This window comes from Emydura macquarii, unplaced genomic scaffold (genome assembly GCF_026122565.2).
Source record: "Emydura macquarii macquarii isolate MOO-44397 ecotype Brisbane River unplaced genomic scaffold, CSIRO-AGI_Emac_v2 contig_1597, whole genome shotgun sequence".
NCBI classification, from domain to species: domain Eukaryota; kingdom Metazoa; phylum Chordata; order Testudines; family Chelidae; genus Emydura; species Emydura macquarii.
This window is the reverse complement of record NW_027131734.1, coordinates 826,052-848,335: the sequence shown is the minus strand read 5'-3', so window position 1 is coordinate 848,335 and position 22,284 is coordinate 826,052. Positions and strand designations below refer to the sequence as shown.

Below are 22,284 nucleotides of genomic sequence, written 5' to 3'. Positions count from 1 at the left end.
CTTGCACACCTTCCATGAGCAGCTGTAACCAGCCTGAATTGTTTATGGTGTTATGATACTTCATAAGACTATGGGATGGTAAATAGGGTGACCAGATGTCCCGATTTTATCAGGATTGTCCTAATATTAGGGGCTTTGTCTTCTATAGGACCCTATTCCCCCCATCCCAATTGTTCACCCTTCCTATCAGGTCACCCTAGGTACGAAATAACCAGCATGAACAATCATCAGTGAACATACAACACAATTTATACTGTTATTGGAAAGTCTAATAGTCTATAATGATGAGGTTAAGTAAAATAATCCAACAAGTAAGTAACAATGTGTTAAGGTGACTTTATGAACATAACTAAAGGTTAGAAATGCAGCATGAGATCATTATAGATATTGACCCTCTGCATGGACAAAGAAACAACCATTTATTTAACAATAACATCTGTCTATTCACCTACAGTACTTATATGGCCTTCATTACTATAGTATCTGAGTGTGCCACAATCTTTTCAACGTATTTATCCTCATAACATCTCTGTGGGTAGGGAAGCCTTACTCTCCCAGTTTTAGAGAAGGAGAACTGAAGTACAAAGGCTATAAAAAGGGGAAGAAATGCGTAGAGGCTCTACTGCAGAAACTTTTCAAGCAATTTTGATGAACATGATGTAACAAGATACTCAGTGAACTGAATGACCTAAATCAAGATCCCAGACTCCACAGTGATGTCTCCTAATCATTTCCTGGAAGAGCACACCAGGGGCTCACCAAATACATGAAACTAGGCCCAAATCCTCACTCTGAGTGAAGCTAATCCTTGCACAGAGAGCCAATACAAGACCTATGCATGACTTTAATCCCACTTAAATCCTCAATTAGGACTCAAAAGGCCTTCTGCTGGCTCTCTGTCCTGGGGTGAATTTCACTCAGAGTGAGGATTTGGGCCTAGTTCCCCTGGTTCTTCTGCACTGGGGTGAATTTATTACTACCTATGGAAAATATGAGTAAACAGAGGTTCCCCACAGGGAGTGGAACAGAATCCTGCAAAAACCACATAGCACTAGCACAGCCCCTCCATGGCTGTTAAAATACCACAGCCCACCAGCATAGTTAACAGCCACTGTAGTTCTTCCATGATGTGTCACTCCATGTGCATAACTGTGTTTCCATGCCCACTTGAAATTGTATGCATCCACAAGTGGCATGGGGAGGCAGCATCTGGGTTCTATGTCTCCTGGAAAGAAAAGCCATTTTTGCACATCACCAAAGGACAACTGCTTTTTAGGAGCTGGGAATTTTCAGTACAAACATAAACAACTATACCAGCTTTCTGTGCGTCACATGAAGAGAGGATCTTCGTGACCTAGAAAATACACAAAATCTAATTTCCTTTCTTGCTCTATATGGTGTGGGTTGTAACCATGTACAGAAATAGCCGACGAGAGAACATACTGCACATAAACAGCTCTTTTCAGATTACATTACAGGTCAAAGCAGCAGCATTCCTGTCTCTGTGCATTTCTGTTTTACACCATTAAACAACCTATTTCTTCATGCATGGACAGCAACAATCAGTCCAGGTTTAGTCTTAAGAGGGATCAGAATCAGGCCTAGATCTGCAATGCAATAACCAGTCTCTGTTCTATTATATTCTAACTGAAAACATTTGTTTCCCCTGAAAGCTAAAATCCCCCACCACCACTCCTGGCAAATGGATGCAATTTGTTATAATAATTACACTGTAGCCAAGACTGACTGACAGTCTGATTTTTCAGTCAAATTCTGCTCTTGGATGTATGTGGAGTTCCCAGTGGAACAGTTCAGTTAGTTCTGAAGATGGAATTTCACCTTTAATGCAAGTCAGAGGATTTAGCACTGACCAGTGTGAGATTAGTTTCAAGTTTTTCTTTTAATTCATTTCTCTTGTAGGATCCAGCTTTCTTTGGGCTCCATAACGAATGCAGGGTATTTGGTGTTTCAGTAAAGGTGGCAAGATAAATCAATTGTGTTATTAATTTTGCATCAGACCGATTATCGATCCAGGCAGAGTTATTGTTGAATTATTTATTTAAAAGCTTATTGGAAATGGCAAACTGTCACTATTTCCTGTTATTTTTTGTAGCCTGTTCATCTATTCCTCGAGGGATTGAAAGTTACATTTATGATTTCACAACTAGAGCTTCATTTAGGTTAGAAAATATTTGAAAGGAAATAAATAAAAACAATGTAGAGTACTACATTTATTTGTTGAATTGGCAGTAAAGAAGTTCCCAGATATTTTGCTAACTCTAAGATTCAAATCTATGCCACTCAATTCTTATGGATAAAAGAATACTCTATTTGCAGTAACTACATTTTAATTGGTTTTCAACAAAACTGAGCACCCACAACCTGAAACAGATTTCCAAAAGAGCTCAGCATGTTGGGTCACAATGGAAACTGCTGTGGGAGGAGCATTTGTGGAAATATGGCCCTTTTTTATGCACCTAAACAAGAGTGGAGCTATTTAAAAAATCCAGCCCTAACTGTGGGTGCTGAGCACTTGAAAATTTGGCTCTTAGTCAAGATTTTAAAAAGAATTCAGGCATCACTGCACTCAGCGTTGTGCCATCTAACTGATTTAGGAACTTGAGTCTCACTTTCAAAATCCTATTGTCAGTCAAATCATATAGTCAATCTTAAATCCCTTTTGAAAATGAGACTTGGAGCATACATACAGTAAGGGGATGGGCACTCTATGGGGTGTGATTTCTAAAGCACACCAGCACGTTACACATTAATTGGTCTGTGTAGACCTTGCCGGTGCGCACCTTAACATAATGTTAGTGTGTTTTAACACAGTGCTGGTTCTACATTAAAATGCACTAGGAACCATTAGTGCACATCAGCAGGGTCTACACAGACCAGTTGACATGCAGCACTTAGTGAGCACTGGAAATCACACCCCGGTAGTGCATTGCTGCTCCATGTAGACAAACCCTTACACTCGTGAATCACTCAGGCGTTGCAATGATGAGCAAAACAATGCCAAAATATCTTTAAAAATCTAGGCCTTTGTGCCTAATGCTGACTTCAAGGGGAGTGGAAGCACACAGCACCTTACAGGACTTATTTTGTATATCCCACCATGCTTTGTTATATCTCAGTAAAACGAATGGTCATACTTTTGTTATAATTTTTTATAAAGGTAAAGTAACAACAAAACATAAGCACAGTATATCCTACATTACTTATTCAGAATCAGGTTAATATTAAAAGAACCTGGCTAAAGATTCTGACTTGCTGTCAGGGGAATCCCTCCTCCTTAAGGTATGCTAAAAAGGGTGACCACATTTCTAAATTTCCTATCCTCTTTTTGGCACTTCACTTGTGTACATTGTAACACAGAAACCCCTTGGCAAAGGATTCCTTGTTCTTTGTAAACAGCTCTCACCCAAGACTTGATAAACTCACTACACCAAACACAAGTATTACAGGATATTTATCCATAAAGCATAACAGGTAAGGTATCTACAGAAAGCTCATAACTTGTCAAGACTCAATCATTCTGAGATGTATGTATGGATAATATTTAAGGAATAATGTATTTATACTGAAAGTATGCTTTATGGCTTTGGAGTAGAAGTTAGTTACATGTATGTTGATGACCCACTCAAGCAAGAGGGAGTTATCACCCCTTCCTAGTCAGTTATCGAGATAATGCAAGGTTCTATTGTCTACCCTTGCCATAGTCAATGGAAAATTATCAGACACAATGACAAACAATTGAAACCATTACAGGTAGGAAAAAACCCTCTACAATGAGGCTGGGATTTGCTCTGCCAGCTCAAAGAAACAAAGACTGTTCTCAGCATAACAAATTGTGAGGAAAAGCACTCTGTATCCATTCACTGAGGAAAATCCCTTGTGGAGAGGGGGTGCCATCATGGATATTAGGATCCTGGTCCTTGTGAAACCAGCTAGCTCTGCAACGGATCAGGGGGTAAATCTGCTTTATTATATAGCAATGGTAACTATTGATGAGCAGAGACCCACGTTTGTGTTTGACAGAAGCTGGGAATGGGTGACGGGATGGATCACTTGATGATTACCTGTTCTGTTCATTCCCTCTGAAGCACCTAGCATTAGCCACTGTCAGAAGACAGGATACTAGGCTAGATGGACCATTGGTCTGACCCAGTAGGGCCATTCTTATGTTCTTATGAATTTGTTTTGTACTGTAAACCCTTGTTTCCACCACCCTCATGCTTCTAGTTAAATCTGAATTCTTTCTTAAATAAACTCCTTTTGTTTTATCATAAATGTTCACAATTGCTGTGTAGCTTACCAGTGGTTTAAGGTACAACCAGTAAACTGGGATACACTATACCTTTAGGTGCAGAGAATCTAGAATTTCTGTGACCAACCAGTGTCAGGGACAGGATACCACAGGGGAATGATTCAAAGGGCTGGGAGTGCGCCTACTGTTAACCTGCCTGGAGAAGGAAGGGCTGGCATTGCCCAGAGGAGAGTGCTTGAATGGCTGAAGGGCTGGCAGTGTCAGAATGCTGACTCCCAGCTACCACATGAAAGATTCCCTCTCACTGGAGGCAGGGGGTCACAAGGTGTCTCACAGCCCTAGGTACCCCAAGAATTGCAACATATGTACTTGGCATGAAAGCTTTTCCATTACCAGGACAGTCCATATTTTACTATGCCACAATTCTATAGGAGGAGAAGTCACATTTCCCCAATAATGTGCAATAAAAAATCTAGCTGTTAACAATAAAAAATAAATTAATTTGTCATTCTGTTTAAAACACAGATCCTTTACTGGAGCATTACGTAAGCAGGTCAGAAGACCTCCAGAAAGCTGGCATTTTGCCCTAATAATTTCCTCCCAAAATTGATTATAAAATGAATTCCTGGACACAACCACAACATGTCCAACTATGTTCCCCCTTACCCAGCAACCCCTCTAACAGAGCATCTCCCTACTAGCACTAATACGATGGATCTTAACTGGAGTCAAATGCCATCTATGTAGTAATTTATAAAAATTTTCTTTCTGAGCTACACATATTGAAGATGTCTATCCCCTTTCCCATGCAGAGACCCACCCAAATCAGATCAATTTCTTTGTCCGTTCCCATCTTCTCATCTAAGTTATTTTCTTATCAATATCTTTTTCAGTCAAAATTGTATATATCTTTGTTCCAGCTACTCCTGGGTCAACTCCTCAAATGTGGTTAAAGGTCTAGACAGAACTGCTGGATTTCACAATAAAATGCTTAACAGGATAGACAAGGCCTTACGTTTTTTAGGGACCTGGCACGACAAGGATTTAAACTGGCTGTAGATTCATGGGGCCTGATTCTCCACGGCCTTGCTCTTTGTGTAGTAATTTACACCTGTGAACAAACAGCAGGGTTGCCATTCTGATTTGGAGCTTTTCACACACACTTTGCACTAAATTTGTACAGGTGTAAGGGACCATACAAAGAGCAAAGCAGTGGAGAACCTGGATGGAGGGTTCTAGGATATGTAAGATTATTTTTTAATCTTATGCAACTGTCCCTCTCCCCTGGAACAATTGAGCTCTAACCTCAGCTGACAATGTGTGGTCAATTCATGGTAGCCTAAATCACAGAGTCGCTTCTCTGATACGGATCCTTCACTTCCTTTATTTTCTCTTCAAAACAAATGCAATTATTTAGAAAAGCTCATGAGAAACAGGATATAGATGATAGACTATCTGATCATTCACTGCCAAGACAGGAACATGAAAAGTATTTGTGTGCATCTGACGAAGTGGGTTGCAGCCCACGAACACTTATGCCCACAGAAATTTGTTAGTTTTTAAGGTGCTACAGGACTCTCGTTGTTTTTGCTGTATACAGACTAACACGGCTACCCCTTTGGAACAGTATTTGTGGAAACCTAAGAAAAAATGACCTTTTGTTTAGTTGTTTGTTGGTTTCTTTTTTGGTCCATGCTTTTTACACAGAATGGATAGTTTCCATAACCTTGTCTGTGTATTAAGTCCCTGTTTATCCACTTAATTCCCAACTCTATCTTTTGCTCTAAATTATTTACAATCATGAGACTGTTTTATTTTTATATATTCACTACTTCGAAGATCTTCCAATCCCATGGTTTGGTCAGCATGTTATTTCTTTTGAGAACAGGAACAAATGTAATTTGTGAGGCATAAAAGTAATGAAACTACAGAATCAGCAGCTTTGATCTCTCTCTGCCAGTGTGCCATAGAAACTAGGCATAAAAAATACAAACTGAGAGCTCCAGTACATGTATAGTTCATGAACTGTTCAGGCAATGTAAGCTTTGAGCATATCCCTTGCTGGGGCCCAAGCTTGCGTAAGCTATGAGGGGAAATGAAAAACATGAAGAGCACAAATAGATCTATATGCAAGACACCTAATACTGCCTATGGGATAAACATTCATAACAATCAAGACTCCACTGGAGTCCAAACAGATCAAATACATCATTTAGAACTATAACAAACAGAAAATGTTTTTCAAACTAACAGTCAATCTTACTAAGGGCAGAGTATAAAATTCTTAAATTATACAAGCTATCTACACTACAGCTTTATCTGTAAATCCTCTGACTTCAGTAGACGTGTTTAGCTTCCTTTGCCCCCATCCACACATATTATTCTACATGCATCATGAACAGAACACTACATTACTGCATGTGTGTATTGCTTTCTCAACAAGCAGCTCCACCGACTTTTGTCTGTTGTTGACTGATTTTTCACTAATGCACTGAACCTGGTGAAAAAAAAGAAGAGCTAGATTCCACCCCCCACCAGAGTATATGGTAACTTCTGCTTACTCAGTATCCTACAAAGTCCACCAAGGAATTAGGGAATGAGATTGCAGCAGCACAAAATGGCGACAACCTCCCTTGCATGGCTCTAAGGGCTGGTACAGCCCAAGACGGTGGTGATGCTAGCCAGTCAGGAGAGGTGGTGAGAAATTGCTCTTGTTACCAAAGGGAATCCCAACAGAAAGCAGCAGCAGCAGCTGCAACATCCTCACCTACCCATCTCCAAGCATAATAGATGTAGGACAGAAGGACCCTCACCCACTCATAGTGAATTTGAACCCTTTCTGCCAGCTTTAGTGGACTGATTCTCCTCTTGCTTACAGCAGTATAAATCAGGAGCAACTTAGGCTAGGTCTACACCAAACATCACTTTTGGCGGCATGTAGCTTACATGTGCATATAGTGTACTTGTAGCTACACGTTGCAATGAAAAGCACATTGCAACTGCACTGTGCAGCTACATGTGCCCTGCTGCTGGAGCCTTTCACTGAGACAAACAAAGGCTCTAGCTTTCCCCACTGCCTCCTCTGCCAAAGCCTTTCCCTGCAGCTGGGTTTTTTCCCTGTGGCAGGGCAGTGTTCCAGCAGCAGAGAAAGGCTCTTCTAGCCTTTCTCTGTTGCCGGAATCTTTCCTGCGGTGGGGAAGCAGCTCAGAGCTGGCAGAGCCTTTACCCTGCCTGAGTCTTTCACTGTGGCAGGGAAGGGCTCCAGCAGCAGGGCATGTACTGCCACCCAACAAAGCATGATGTGTGAACGCACCCTTAGTGTTCCTCACTGGTGTAAGTGAGAGGAGAATCAGACCCAGCAACAATGACCCCAAAATCCGTTGGATGCTACACCTAGCTCACCTCAGGCCCCAAAAGTGCAATTGCAGAGTAAACATTCACAAATACAAAAATTTACAATCTTTTTTTTTGCACTTTTAATAAACTCAGTGCTAATTACAGCAGGATAAATACTGTTCACCCAACAACAGAAGTATAGAAGGTTTTTTTGAAACTCTCCTATTTTAAAGTAAAAAACTAACTCTCTAATGTCTCTAAGGTACCACCTTTCAAATCTTGTGGCACTTGTTGCTTCACCCATATTTTGTTAGAGTTTTGTTAGCCATTCAATCAGAATTTCACTTCTTGCCTTTAATACCTCTGACTGAATTCTGTCAACCCCAGGAGCTTTCCCGTTTGAGGCCTTTGATTGCTGTTTTAATTTCATCGGGTGTTATTGGTCCCTCTTCTATTTCTAACTCAACATTTGCATTTCTCTCAAACCTGTGCATGATCATCAGCTCTGGGCAGTAATATGGAATGGCTTGTCATTTACGCGTTTTCAATCTCTGTCCATGAGAGTCCCCGATGGCCATGACATGTGACCATCTGGTTCTTCTTGAGAGGTCTTTCAATAGTCTATAAAGCTGCTTAAAGACTTCCCCTTGTGCTGTTTCTTCTGCCTCTACAGTCTTCTCCTGAACTAAGGCATTTCTATTTTGCATCACTGGTAAAATGAGCAGATCCCCAAGGATCTGCTGGTAAATTTACAGCCAATCATGCAGACCTAGGCCTAAGCCCATGGAGAGAAATACTTTTCATGTGAGTCTTTTGGTCCATACTCTCACAGTAGCACAACTCCAGCTCTCACACCTGTGCTCTACCCTACTCCTCCAAAAGAGGTCTCAGGCACAAAGGGAAATTACCAATGGCTTCAATAGCAGTAACTATTGTGCCATTTTCCACTGGGAAATCCATCCTCTGCAGAGGAAAGAATGCTATGTCCATTAGCCCCTTCTCACCCTGTTCCTCGATCATAACCCAGGCACAGAGGTGCCTCTGCAGAGGCTGGAGGTGGAAGCTGGACCAGCTTCCTTCACTTCTGCAGATTTGAGGCTTTCTTACATGGCCTAGCAGGAGGGAGTATATACTTTAAAAACATCCCAAAGCACGCACAGAGGAGTTACCATCAGCCAAACAGTGATGCACCCGCCTCCTAAACAGAAGTGACATCCCTCTCCATGAGCAATCTCGTTAATTTAAACAGGACATCTCATGAAGTAAGCATCTACTCTGATCAATCTATTTAGTTTATGCAAGCTATTTAGTTTATCCAAAAGAAGATTAAGAGGTGACTTAATCATGGTTTACAAGTACGTACACAGGGAACAGATTTCTGAGAGCAGATGGCTCCTTAATCTAGCAGAAAAAAGGCATAACACGATTCAGTGGTTGGAAGCTGAAGCTATACAAATTCAGACTAAAAGGAAGGTGAAATTTGTTTTTTTAGCAGTGAGGGTAATTCTCCATCTCTTGATGGTTTTTAAATCAAGACTGGATTACTTTTTAAAATATGTGTTACAATTCGAACAGAAGTATTAGGCTTAGTTAAGAAGTTATTGGGTGACGTTCTTTGCCTGTATTATGCAGAAGGTCAGATTAGATGATGATAATGGTCACTTCCAGCTTCAAAATCAATTAACCTAAGGTTCTTCTCTGTGTGAGGGTGTCAGAATCTGTCCTGAAATGATTGAAACAGTACAATTAACTTGTGCTCATCAGCCTAAACATATAAACTGAACTGGAAAACAATACATACTCTCTTCACTTTAACAGATTTGTCCTGGGGTTTTCTAGCGTTATTGCTATATTCATGATGTGGGGTTGTGTGAGGGGGCAGGGGTTTTTTTTTTTTCCTCTTTTGGAAGGGGTTTTGGTTTTTTGAGGAGATTAACTAAATAACTGACACCTGTAAAATAAAGTGGTGTGTGTGAGCGAGAGAGAGAGAGAGTCACAAAAGGTTTGAAGATTACGCCACACAACTCCTGGATAGCTGCACTTTTTCAGGATGATTCAAGCTTCTTGGAATCGAGGCAAAGTCATGTCCATGGTAAATATATACTTTATAATACATAAATATGTACAGATGACAGCTTTGTTCCAAAAAGCTTCGCATTAGGAACTAAGGCATATATCTAGAGCTGATTTAAATGGTTTACTAAATTAGGCACATTGTTGTGATGATGAACATCCCAATAAGATTTGAGGACTTAAATGAATGGTCCACTGGTCACATACTGTAACATTTCCTACTTTGTAGTTGTTTTCTTTATAGACATGGCTCACTGATGGCACATTCTATGCAAAAAGACCATTAAGTGCTTGAAAATGTTGCTTTTTTTTTTTTTTACTTTCAGGACAATTCCAAAATATTTTTTCAAAAATTAGTTCAATTTCCATTTGTGTAGGTGACTTGCAAATCTTGTCTAACTTCCCCCTTTGTTAGCTTTTATTTTTAGGGCCAGATTGTGGCTGGCCCATGTATGAACCTACAAGTGTGAGGAAAGTATCAAGAGACATCATCAGCCTATCCTAGCTCCTTTATTCAGGAGCCAGGAACAACTGCTGTTCCTGTTCTCCTGAATTAATATTTCTCTCAAGAAAGTTTGTGTATAGCAAGTCTTCCAAATGTTCCTGTGTTTGTGCAAAGGTTTAGCTAAAAGTGATTTGTGGAAGCTGTTTTGTAATTTCAGCCATGCAGTGAGGGCCTGCAAACAATACTATGTGACTAATCGGACCAAATTGATCACACATCGCCATTAGTAAATAACTAGTAGAGCAAACAGCTTGTAAGCGGTCCAGCTGGTGAGATGTTATTTGCATTAAATATTCATTGGATAGTTTCAGATGCTGAACAATCTTGTAATACACTGAAAAGAGTAAACATGATAAACTCTAAACTCCCTCTCTTTCTGGATTTGGCTTAATTAACCTGGTAAATAATAACAAAACAAACTCCAGCTCAACAATCCTCTTCAAGACTGGCTGTTCCTAGGGTTCTTCCTGCAGGACATCTTAGGGCTTGTCTGCATGGGGAAGTTAGCCAGGATGTCAATAAAGCACAATGGCTAATTCAGATTAACTCCCCATGTGGACATTCTTACTGTGCCCTCAGTCGGTTTAACTCAATGAATTTCCAAAGTGCAGTAAACTACTGTGCACAATGTATTATGCACATGACAGGTGCCAGCCAGGAAGTTAGAATGGAGTAGTTAGTGCACACTAACTACTGTTGGCTTTTTCCCCTATGCAGACAAGCCCTTAGCATGGGTGGCGGGTATAAGACGCTTGGGGAGGCTTAGCCTTCCCAAACAACTGCCACTGGAAGCACCTGCTCGGCCTCTGCCCCCGCCCCCGAGGCTACGCCCACGCTCCCTCCCCAAGACTCCTCCATCCGCCACTCGTGCTTCATCTCCCACTCCCCTAAGAGACACGAGCAGCAGGCAAGGAGAAACCTCAGGGGGAGGAGACCATGCAGGGATGGAGCAGGGGGCGTGGCTACGGTTTGGGTGCCGGTCCCTCCCACCCAGCATCCCCATGGGCCTTAGTCCTCCCATTCTGGTTCCCTCTGCCCAGACAGCCACTACAACCTCCCTATATGCAGGGGAGAATTAACGAGCTGCACTTGCCAGAGACACACAGCAGGACTCAGCCAGCCACTTCATGCAGGGCAGTTCTAGCACCTGCTAACAAAGTGGGTCACCAAAAGACCCATCTCCTTGTAATCAGAGTCTCTTCACAAACAATTTGTGAAGTGGAAAACGTGGCCAAATTCATGAAGTAAATTATTCATTATCAGCAGTACGCCTGGCTCTAGCTGCAACAGGCATTTCTACAAGTGTATAAATATATATCTGACTCATCCAAACTCATCCAGTCAAGAAACTGAAATTGGCTCCCACAGGAAGAATCTGCTTTGAATCTTGCTGAGTTTGTTTTCTGTGTTGGTCAAAGAGAATATGTTATTGATTTAGCATTGGCAGTTGCATCTTGCACTGACAGACAGTCTTGGTTAAATACATGCTTTAATGGCTTAGAGAAAACCACATGCAGACTTCAGCTTCGCAGGTCATGCTAAACATACTTGTCAAAAGTATGATGAGCCCATGGCTCTAGGGATCTGATCTAAAGCCCACTGAAGTCTCAATGTGGGAACTCCCACTGACTTCAACAGCTAGTGAATCAGAGCTCAGTGTTCACCAGCAGAGCAAGAATTAAGGGCCTGATCATCCCACCTGGTTCAGTGTAGCTCACACCCCCTGCCTTTCTAGAATGCAGACTGCCATCTTCATCCCCTGCCCCACTGTCATCAGATCTTGCACAGGGCTCTAAATGGGGGTGAGGTCCCACAGCTGGGGAAGAACCTTGTTGGGAATGTGAGCATTAGGTGTGCTGTACGCATCATTCTTCACCCTCCACATAAACCAATGGGGAATCCTCCCAAAAGTTAACATTGCCTCAGGCTTGAAGCTGTATTGCCTAATTTTATTTATTCAAATTTAGATTGCAATAAACAGAAGAGTCGCCTCCCAAGCTCTACGGCCACTGACAAACATTTTAAGTGACATATCATAAAATAGACTCCATTCATAAGAAGACCCTGGAAGCATCATAGGTAAGGATGTGATTCTGTCAGGGAGGTCACAGATTTCATGACTTTCCGGAACCTCTGTGACTTCTTCTGGGGCAGGACTGGAGCAGCTGTCAGCCCCGAGGCCTTCACCCAACAGCTGACCAGTGGCCATCCCTGGGCCTGCCAGAGAAGCGGCCCCTAGCCTACTGTAGCAGCAGCTGGGGTTGGTTCAGCAACGCCAATGCTGGACCAGTGGAAAGCCCCAGGAGCTCTTTTTTTTCCCCCCACCCCCAGGGCATTTTTAGTAAAAGTCAGGGATAGGTCGTGAGCTTCCGTGAATTTTTGTTTATTGCATGTGACTGTCTCTCACTTTTACTAAAAATACCCATGACAGAATCATAACCTTAATCATAGGTAAACAACAACATGAATGGCCCCCGCTAACAAAATCCTGAGTCCCCCTCTCACTACTCCCTTAGTTTACCAATCTCCCCATTCTCCAGGAGCCAATAGATGAGATGGGCCCTTATGAATAAGGATGTACACAAAAGCTGGCATGATACACAATCATCTTACCAAAGGCACAGACACAAACAATGTGTGAGCCAAGACAAATCAAACACTAATAAAAGAAACTGCATTGAGGTGTCTGCATCATTTAGACACAAACACTTACACAGTTCCTTAATCTAACTGTGTGATTTTGTCAACTTTGAGACTGTCAGCTATTCAGATGGTTCAATTTATGGATTTGATATACTGCCAGTTACAATTATTTCCAAAATAAAGCATTAATGAGACATACCTATTGCTTAAATGGGATCTTTTGAATGGGTTAGAATTGAATAATGGCGTCACAATTTGGTCCAGTAATTTTTGTTTTTAAACACCCCAAAAAAAACCCAATATATGAAACACCTATAATTTACGAGTCATATTCCGCCATCAACATTTAAGCAAATTCCACCAACTATTTCAATTAACATTTCTCCTTAAAATGAAATCAATAGCACAACACAATCTCATTCTTTTTTTTAATAGACGCTTTGAAGGACTGGTTGTCTCTCTCATCATTTTATCTGTGAAAATGAAGTTGTACAATGCAGTACATATATACATACAGTCCCCTGAAAGTCCTAAAAATGTGGAATAAACTCATAGAAAGTATTTAAAAAACTTAATTTGTACTGTTATCACATTGAAAACCAAGTGATTATCAAAAGATGGTAATTAGCTGGCTAAACATCAGTAAAAAAAAAGTGTCTGGCTAGGGTACAAAAAAGATTATACACTCCAAGTACAAGGTTTTATACCACTATCATCCAATTTTTATATGCTGCGTGCCTCTGGCTCCTCTGCTAAAGATTTCTAGGGTGGATTAGTTCTTTGTCTTTCTTTCTTTCTTATTAAGAAAGAAATATTCTTATTATTAAGAAAGAAAGAAAGAAAGAAAGAAAGAAAGAAAGAACCAGGAATATACTTGTAACTAACTAAATTTGTGAGCGAAATTCAACCCTGATATAAGTGAGCATAATTTTCATTGCAATGCAGTGATGATGCACATCATAACAAGCACATTTGCACCACCAACCTTGAGCAACACATTAGGGTAATCACCACTATATATTAGGCTACCTTTATCTTTGCTCCCTAAATCACACTGTCTAAAACATCTGCATTTTTCTTGAGCTTTCCAACAATATACTTCTACAGAAGTATATCCCAAAATATTCAGGCTCTGGGAGTGGCGCTACTGTACTATGCAATAAGTATATGCAATGGAGAGATCCAGAGGAGTCTGAGAAAGGGCAGGGAAATGGCATCCTTCCTACAGGCTGTAGAGCCTTGTGGTAGTTGTTTTTCCAAACAAGATTTGGCCTCCCCCATTTCCACTCCCCAAGCTTCCTACATGCTTGGGTGCAGAGATTCCCTACATTGCTGCTCTTTGCAGCACACAAAGGGTGCAGACCCATTAACTGGGCTTTCAACATCCTGTTCCTCTATCACAACACAGCAGAATCACTGCACTGGTTCCAAGTTGTTCAGGATTTTCCTGAATCCTCATATAGACCATATGAATTTGCCCTAAAAGAGCAGCCAGGTCAGGGGGAGAGGTCTGGACTCTGGGAGTCAATGACAGGAAGTGCTTTTCTTTGAATTTGTCACGGTCATTCTCTAGTAAAAAGTGACTGGTCAGGAAGCGTCTATCTACAGCTAGTTTTCTAAAAGATTTATTTGAAAGAAAATAGGCAATGGGGTGTAGTTACTAAGTGAGAAGAGGAGATAGTGCTAGATGGGCTTCCTGGCCTCTTGTCTTCCTAAAAAGTTCCCACGTCCCTAAAATCAATCAATCAATTTCAGGATACCCCTTGCAGCCAACACCACCAGTGAAAGACAGAAGGAGCAGTGCTACTATCTTCTGCACTTCAGAACCAAAAAAATGGCTAAATAAAAGCAAGGGAATCAAATCCCCTGCTGGCACAGGAGGCAAAAGAACATTCTGTGCTTTCGCCTTTCTTTCTTGTGCCTAGAGATTTGTTTAGGATTAATAGTAATTCAGGTTGTTCAGTTAGTCCTTTTAAAAAAACTATGCAGTTTTGTTGTTCATGGAGAGCAACATGAGTTACACCGATATGCTCAGAAATCTCTTTGAAACCAATCCATTACTTCCCCGAAGCACTATTTAGAAAACTTGGAACATTTATCAAATGTTTACAAATTGTTGGAGCAATGCTGAATAGTTATAATGTATGCTATGGGGAAGGCCCTATGCACTTGTGTCTCTGTAGCTTTAAAAATTTTTAGAGGAACAATGACAACTTAAAAATCACTTCTCGGTCTGAAAATTTTATACATACTATTACTACACATAACACCTAAGATTACTGTAAGGGAAAGAGGTGATAGAAGTAAAAAAGAGTGTTTTCCTCTAGTTATATTTAGTTTGTTTACTTTCTGGATTTAACAGCACTTTGTGCATTGTCAGTTTCACAGTTCCCCCTGCATAACTACTCTTATATTTATGTGGTTCCTTCATCCAGCAACAGGAAAGAGAAAAACTATTGGAAAGGTAGGGAAAAAAACACAATTGGCAAGGGCATCTTTAATATTACAAACTATTTTTAACTCTCTTTTATTTTTAAATTGACACCATTTTGTTTTGGTGGTGTCCCTTTAATAATCGTCTTCCTTTACATATGTTATGTTTTGTGATATAAAATATTATGCAGCCTCACTTCTTTGTGATAGCTAATGTTTTTCATATTATTATATAAATAATGTTTATCAGTTTTCACATAAGCTGTGGGTAATATGTTTCTCTGAATCCCAGCATTAGAGTTTAAGGTTAAACCAAATAATTATTCTAGCATTCAACATCAATATACTGTAAACCAACAGGAATCTGTTTTCACTAGGCTAGCATTCAGTTTGATATTTATTTTGGCACTAACGTTTATGATAGGCCTCAGCTGAAATAAACTGCTACAATCAATAAATGGACAACAAAATTCCTTCACCAAATCCATCCATTTTTTACTCTTGATCTATTGATTTATATTCTGCACATGTGTAGTGCAAAGTATCCTGTTTAAAAATGGAAAAAGCAATTATCACACAATATACATAATACAAGGATGCAATTACTGAAACTAAGCTAGATCTTCATTTGTCCTGTAGGCTGGGCAAATAAAAACAGTACAATCGTGTCACACATACCTAAGTAATATTCTGAGTCCCATTTCCACATCTTGAGGCCAAGAAAACCACATCCACATAAAACACGCAGAGCAGTATCTTGAATACAACCACAAGGATTTTAAATTATTCTGAGAATTATGGCATTGCAATAATTTCTTCTTTCAAAAAGCTGATTAGAAAAATCTTAATGGGATGGTCAAAATTTCAACAATAAAAATCCTCTGCAGAAGCCTAGGGAGATCTTCAGAATGAAGAACCATCAGTTACAGTTTTATGAAGACCTGCTCAAGTCCCTTTAATTGTTCGTTCCTATTTCAATTAACCCCTTAAGTGCTGTGCCAGTCCTCTTTCGGGCATGTCCATTACCAGGTTTTTTAAGGCTGATCCACTTAAGCAGTGTAATTGCATGATGTACAGCACACATCATTAGGACTATACATGAGGTCCTCTAAAGACCATATTGTAGACACCTCCAGTGTATGTCCTAGTATCTGATGAGATATCACACATATATGCTGCTCTGTGAGTATTATATACTTTATTCTCAGCTTTTGGTAGCTGCTGCACAAAGTCATGAAATAACCAAAAGGTCTATTTTATCAGTTAAATTCTTAGATTTCACAGCCTTGTCACCGGTAGGAAAAAGATCTACCCAGGAACTGTGCTTTAGTCTCTTGAAAAAAAATTACTTGAAATCCTCTTTGATTGTTTGAATGCAGCTAAATTCTGCAGTATCTTGTCACTAACCTGCTGTAGAGAAGTATTTGTTTCAAACTGCCTTTCACTGACCAGCATCTGTTATTTCTGAGGTTATTGATTCTCTACTTGTGGATAAAAGCTTGTTTTAAAAACAATCCAGGACTTTAGCTCTAGCACATGCCTAACAATGCTCAGATTCAGGAAGGGAAACCCAGCCCATTTACGGGGAAATGTTTAGTATAAATGCTATTTTTACTCTTTTCTCTAAGACAGTCGATCAAGCTACTATTCCAGATAGTGATAGTGATCATCATTGCATTGTAACAGAAGACTGTCAATCAATGTCAAAAGGAGGAGAAGTCAACAAAGGCCCATACTATAAAGATTCTTCCAGAGGGCAGCAGGGGAGAAGTAGTGGAGGGGATGTAACACGATCTAATGCCCTTCAGGGCGTTCTTCTCATGCCTCTCCTTCTTCTTTCCAGTGCCCTTTTGGCAATATTTAGGAAGGAGGATCTCCACCCACATACTTGCAACCTGTAACCTTGCACTTACCCACTTCTTATTCTAATTTCTTTGAGGTCAGAGTTCATTTTCTCTCTGAGGAAACCTTCCTAACAGTATCTATCATCCAATGCCACACACAAATTGTAAGTTCAGGGGTGTTCCATAAACCTGGAGACTACAGAAGCCGATAGTTTCCCAGTAAGCATAAATTAACTGTGTTGTGGGCAGTTCTAGGTATAAGGCCTGATCCAAGGCCCATCTGAGTTTTCGACCTGGCCCATAAAAGAACTGGCATTTCTTCATCATTCTGCATAGATGACAGACTCATTCTGAGTGGGTTATAACTACAGTATGATCAAAGCGCAGGTTTGTCATGTATGTCCACAGAGCTTTTGGTCACAATACTTTCAGTACTGTATAGAAAGAGAGAGACTTTCAGCTATAAACTGCTGTTGTAACAACTGTGAACCACACCACCACATTCGTGATAGCTGGTGTCTTCTCCCATGGCTACTGCTGCTTCAGAGATTACTTTCCTTTTTTCTGAAAGTATCTACAATTTTGAAGTGTTCCTTTGGTTGCACTGAAATACTATAACTGAATATCAAGTAAAATCCCAAATTCTATGAGCAGATGTAATTTATTGGGGGAGGATACCAGGCCCGTCCATCTTTTAAGATGGGAGGACTTAGGCTCATCATAGTTTTTCACATGCAATTATTCCAATGTTTTTGATACTCTAGGTGGGATTCTTAACAGCAGACACATGTTTGCTGCAGAGTTTGTGTGTGTTGTATCTGTCATCATTTTATCAATCCTAGAAGGAAACATAATTATTTTCTCTGACAGCAATAAAAAGGCTGACCAAAATAAACTGAAAAATCATCCTATTTGGTTTTGAGATTAAGGAGTCAAGATGTGATTGTTGCCTTTTAAGAAGCTTATCATATCTGGAGTGAAACATAAGTAGTTACTACGCTAAGCACTCTAATGAAAATTACTTACAGAGCATTTTTTGAAAATATAGAAATGATTTTTCATAACACATACACACAAATATAATCTTTTCCAAGCAGGGCTTTTTAAGACCTTTGTAGGCCCTAGGCCCACTTGCCTTCGTAGACCTCCCGACCGAAATAACTAATTTGATTTTAAGCTATTAATAAATAGTTTTTTAAATTAAAAAAAATTATATATAAAAATGTTTTTCGTAGGCCCTGAAAGTTTCGTGGGCCATAGGCACTGTGCCTGTTGTGCCTAATGGATAATACGGCCCTGTTTCCAAGACTTCAGATAAAACCTTGTACTTTATACTTACATGTAAACTTTGGGGAAGAGTTTGAACTTTGCCCAAAGTTTGGCGCTGTATATATTTAAAGACAATCAGCATACAGCTCCATAGTAAACACAACATGAAATCAAACAGATCTTACACTTGTTTTTAAAAAAGGAATTTTATCCTATTAGAAGATGGCTTTTCTCTCAGCTGTGACAAAGAGCAGAGAGCAATGGGTGTTGGCTGTCATAATATGCTGAGGCCTTGGGATTTTAGTTTCAGGATACTTTCTTTTTCCAGATCTAGCACCAGGAAGTATACTAGGCCATAAGGCAAATAATAGGTTAAAAAAATCAGGGTCAAACCAGGCAAAATGCCTGAGAAAACACAAATGATCATGCCAAACCATTAAGACGATGGACCAAAGATATTCTCTTCTGTGCTATGGAGGTTAATTGCAATCAAAGCCCATTAATATCTTTTATTAAAATGTAAAGTGTGTTCATAAGAACAAATCCAAAACCAATCTATCAAGGAGATCATAAATTATACAGCTGTTTTCTTTCTGTGGGAATCAGTATATACTATATATGTAGGGAATACATGATGATTATAAAGGTTTTATCAATGCTCATTTAAGTTGGCTGGACTTCTCACAAATACATAAGCCATTAATAAGTTATACAGCTGATCTCACATAAGTATTGATAAAAGCTGTACACCACATCACACAGTAAAGTATTCTGTATAAGATGTGTGTGATAGAAAACATATTTTGAAATATTTTCGGGAAACTTTTAAAATTTCTCTCCAGACTACTTTTAATTTTTCTCCACCTATAAATCCAGGTATCTTTGTTACCCTGAATCCCATTGTACAACTCTCACTGGAAGCCATACAAATCTCATAAAAATGTCACAATGTTAAATTCCAGTATCTTGGACCCTTTCAGGGCCAGAAGTGAGTCTCACTGGAAGCTGTGATCACTAGTTTCCAATGCTGTATAGCCAGTTCAGTCTCTGAAGCACTGGTGTAAAATGCTCTCTGAATGAAGCACCATTTGATAGGTGGGGACTAGCTTTAAATTTCCAAATAGTCATGGAGATGAGATTGTGAAACATACTGAGCATCCAACTGGGAACATGGCATGCCAAAAACAAAATAAAATTAGGATGTAACTATTTAGATCTCCAAGGTCTTGAAATTGTTCCACCTAAACCTCATAAATTACAATACTGAAAGAGCCAATCAACTCTTGAAGTTTCTGTACCAAACCCAGATTTGAAACCAAATTCACGGAGGGGGAGCGGCAAATTTCAGGAGCCCATTTACCACCCAAATTGTCTTACCATACACTTCTCAACAAACCAGTCAACCATGGACAAGAACTGTTGAGAGAGTTTCCTGAACAGAGTCCTGACAAATACTTCCTTTAAGGACAATTTGCACCCTGTCTTTCAGGAAAGAAGCACTGATGCTCTTTCCCACCAGCAATCCCAGTATTTTCCCACTGGCCTTATGGCTAGCGCAAAGCTTTCAGCCATGTGTGCCCCAGCACCTCCAGAACTTTAATGAGTGACACAGGCAGAAACTCAAGCAAAGACAGCTTAGCATTTTCCCCTCAAGATACTGCTCTGCCTTCAAGGAGGTAGAGAGCTCAGTCTGCATCTGAGTGATTTTATCGGCAAAGAAACCCAAAAATTCCTCACAGTGAGCAAAACCTGACTCCATAACACACTGATTAACCAGACTATCCTCTTGGAACAGTTCTACTTTCCAGGACCTCATGGTTACTATGGTGGAGGCGACAAACAATTTTCACATCTTGCACAGTCACCGCACAAGGCTTCAAAGACTCTGTATGTCACAATCAATCTGACTCAGCCCAAGACTGCTGCGACTGGTATGTGACACATCTTCTAACTTCTCTCAGGATGTCAAGATATGTAGAGCTTTAAGGTTTACCTGTGGGCCTCTTTGATAATCTGCACTTTCCGGGGTGGGAGCAGAGGAAGAATAGGCATGGCAGCATGTTTTGAACGTTTGGAAAAGTAAATGGAAAAAAGAGCAAGACAATATTTTTTGTTTGGGGAGAGAGGATGCTCTTGTGGCTAAAGCAGAGGACTGGGATTCAGGTGAGCTTTGAAGTCTCACTGTATACCCAGACTTCTTGTGTGACTTTGGGTAAGTCACTTAATCTCTGTTTCCTCATTTGTAAAGTGGAATAAAAATGCTCACCGATTTCACAATGGTGTTGTGCAGTTAAATTAGCTGATGTTTGTAAAATACATTTTGCTCATTGGATGGAAGATGCTGTATACAATTGTACACCAAGGATTCTTCCTGAACCTAGGCTAATGTCTACCATAAACTTTGGCAGAGACCATCTGCTGTGCAAAGTCTAACAGGAGTGAGGTTTCAGCAAAAGAAGATGGTCTGTAGGCATGGAATGTACTGCTCGGTATCGGGGCCGAAGGTCAGAAATCAATCTGGGCCTAGGCCAGGTCAAAACCACAAAGTCAGACTCCTTTACCATAATGAGAACCTGAGGCAAGAATCAGGTTGAGCTGGGCCAGAATCTTTCACTGGGGGGTCAGAAATAGTCTTAATCTGGAGACTGCGTAACCCGGAGACAAGCATAAACTGAGAGCTGGGAGTTTGAGATGAAGGCAAGTCACAGCAAGTGGGGTCTAAGGCAGAAACACACCAGAGGTGTGCAAGGCTCAGACAACTCCCAGAAATGGCTTCCCAGTTTATATGGGGAGTGCCAGATAATCAGGGAATCGCACAGAGTTGTTGTTCATGTCCTTTAGGGCAAGACTTCCTGCACGTCTTAGCATTTCAGTATCCCTTGGTGGCAGCCCTGCCTGGATCCTGGAGATATAATGAGGAAGCAGTCCCTCAAATCCCGAGAACCATGGGTTTTTAGAGGTGCTTGCAACTTCCACCTCCCTTCCTTGTGGAAGGAAGGAACAGGGGAATAGTAGCAGGGGAACAAGTACACCCTAAAAGATCTGTTGCACTAGCTGAGGAGAGGGAATAGCTAAGGGATGGAATATATACAATACAGAATTTCTGAGTAAGCTTTGCTAGCTGCTACTTATCCTTTCTCTGGGTGAATTCAGCCTAGGGTGCAAGGTGGTATAATTTACACCTGCCTTCAGCAGATTGGGTGAAGCTAGCCCACAACATAATATTACCATCATTTAAAATTCGTAAAACATAAATGTTTGCAACACTCAAAAAAGAGCTAGAGCAAAATAGTATTATATTGACCTAAGCTTATTCTGAGATGGTTGAACCTCAAGAGTTTCAAGGTCTATGCCAGCGGAATAGAAATAAGGAAAGTAGTAACTAAATCATTAGAAAAATAACAGAATACTACATTTTTATGCTCTAATATGGAAACAAATCTTAAGGGCTAAAACCTGCCCTTATATGCACTGAAAGGTTAAGTCTGACATCAGTGGGAACTGCTTATAAAATATCTGAGGTTAGTATTTGCCCCTGATACTTCATTGTTGTCTACCTGGCAATATGGTCCAGAACACCAGACAAATTATATTTGTGGACTGTTACTCAAATTTGTTAGATGTATTGTCTGAGTTATTTGTATGTGTTTATGCAGCACAAATGTGGGATGCTGCTGCTTGGTTTTTGAATTGCTAATAATGATGAATGTTAGCCAATGTTCAGAATCATATGATCCTCCCAACAAAAAAAATAAAACCACCAAAGCAGAAATGTGGCAGGTATCCGTGCAACAATTCAGTCATGCCTGTTACAGATATAAACTATCCACTATTAGTAGAATGCCACACACAAAAGCCTGTACAATCAAGATTAGAGCTGATCAAAAAATCAGAATTTTTATCCCACAGGC

General features: G+C 40.2%; 1 protein-coding gene across 4 annotated transcripts in view; it reads right to left on the bottom strand.

Moving 5' to 3' along the window:
• Positions 1–22,284, bottom strand: part of SMYD3 (SET and MYND domain containing 3) — a 601,699-nt gene that overhangs the window by 217,341 nt on the left and 362,074 nt on the right. The window lies entirely within an intron of this gene.